At 61.9% G+C, this 1,651-nt stretch overlaps 1 non-coding gene across 1 annotated transcript; it reads left to right on the top strand.

Moving 5' to 3' along the window:
- Nucleotides 1-629: 629 nt before the first annotated feature.
- LOC131873164 (5S ribosomal RNA) lies at nucleotides 630-748 on the top strand. The gene has a single exon (XR_009371183.1). It is a non-coding gene; the product is annotated as a 5S ribosomal RNA (ribosomal RNA).
- Nucleotides 749-1,651: the final 903 nt, after the last annotated feature.

Below are 1,651 nucleotides of genomic sequence, written 5' to 3'. Positions count from 1 at the left end.
TCCCATTTTTTTTTGTCTCGCATCCCACTTTTGGCCTGTGGCCTTTTCGGGGTCGATTCTCGTTTTGGGCATCAGAGCATGTTTCTTCTCCTAAAACCCAATATTTGTTTATTAAGTCTCGGAACACATTTTTGTTCTCGTGGACCCATCATGGGTCTTGGAACGCATTTGTGGTCCTTGGGTCCCATTTTGCATCCCGAAACTTGTGTTTTGGTGCTTGATCCCTATTTTGGGTGCCCACCTTGCACCAAGTGCGCACCCGGGGCAAACCGAGCGCCTTGGTGCACCGGGGCAAGATCGAGCGTGCACCCGAGGCGCCCCGAACATGCACCAAGGTGCACTCGGCCCACATGTGAGCGCAGGTCGTTGCGCCCGAGGTGGTGTGTGGGCACCGCGTTGCAGACGGGACACTGCACGCACACGACGCCCCCTCCAGGTGCACGCACGTAGGCCGGGCCGGGTGCACACCCGACGCCCTAGCAAGGTGCGCGCACCCGGGCAGGGCTCACACTTGGCGAACGGGGCGCACTTCGCGAGGGAGGGTGTGCACCTCGACGGGGGTGGGTGGCCGGGGTGGATTCGCACGTGGGTCGCGGTTTGCTAAGTACACACTGCGACAAGCTCATAACGGGTGCGATCATACCAGCGTTAGTGCACCGGATCCCATCAGAACTCCGCAGTTAAGCGCGCTTGGGCCGGAGTAGTACTGGGATGGGTGACCTCCCGGGAAGTCCCGGTGTTGCACCCTTTTTTAGTTTTTCGCCGGGCGTCGCAATGCTATTTGAATAAACCTTTTGCCCGTTTGCGTTCTCGTCGGGGCCGGGCCGGGCCGGGGTGCGCTGCCCGCACTACCGCGCGCGCGGGGGCGACACCGAGCGCGCACCCGAGGCGCCCCGAGCACACAGGCCACGGTGCAACCCGGGCGTTGTGCGCGCACCCCGGTGCGCCCGAGGTGCTGCGCGCGCACCCAGGTGAAATCGGTGTGCACCTCGGCCAGTGCGCGCTCGGTCGAGTCGCGCACGTTGGCCAAGGTGCACGGTGATGTTTCTTACTCTAAGGTTCCGCACCAGACGCCCGGGACAGGTGAGCGAAGCTGGGCGGGGCCGGGTGCGCGGCCGGGGCAGGTGCACGCAGCTGGAGAGAGCTTTGGAGCACACTTCGGAGCGCACCAATGATGCGCTCCATTCAAAAGTTTCCTGAAAAGGCAAAAAAAGTTGAGATTATAGAATTTCCCACTTGAGAGATTGTAAAAAAAAAAAATTTAAAATGAAGGAAACGCGGGTGCCAAGGTGTGCGCAGCCCAGCCAAGGTGTGCGCACCAAGGCGCCCACCCTGGCGAAGGTGCACGCAAGGTGCGCACCCGAGGCAAACCGGACAATTAACCCAACTTTCGACTTCGCGCGCACCTTGGAGCGCACTTCGGAGCGCTCCTTGGTGCGCACCAATCTTGGGCACCTCGGAGTGCACCATGGCGCCCACCAAGGTGCGCACCCGGGGCAAACCGAGCTCCGACTTCGTGCGCACCTTGGAGCGCACGAAAGGTGCGCACCATGGCGCCCACCAAGGTGCGCAGCCCAGCCAAGGCGTGCGCATCAAGGTGCGCACCCTGGCGAAGGTGCGCACCCGGGGCAAACCGAGCTCCGACTTCGTG

This window comes from Cryptomeria japonica, unplaced genomic scaffold (assembly GCF_030272615.1).
Source record: "Cryptomeria japonica unplaced genomic scaffold, Sugi_1.0 HiC_scaffold_1140, whole genome shotgun sequence".
NCBI classification, from domain to species: Eukaryota; Viridiplantae; Streptophyta; class Pinopsida; order Cupressales; family Cupressaceae; genus Cryptomeria; species Cryptomeria japonica.
This window is presented reverse-complemented; position numbering and strand designations above follow the sequence as displayed.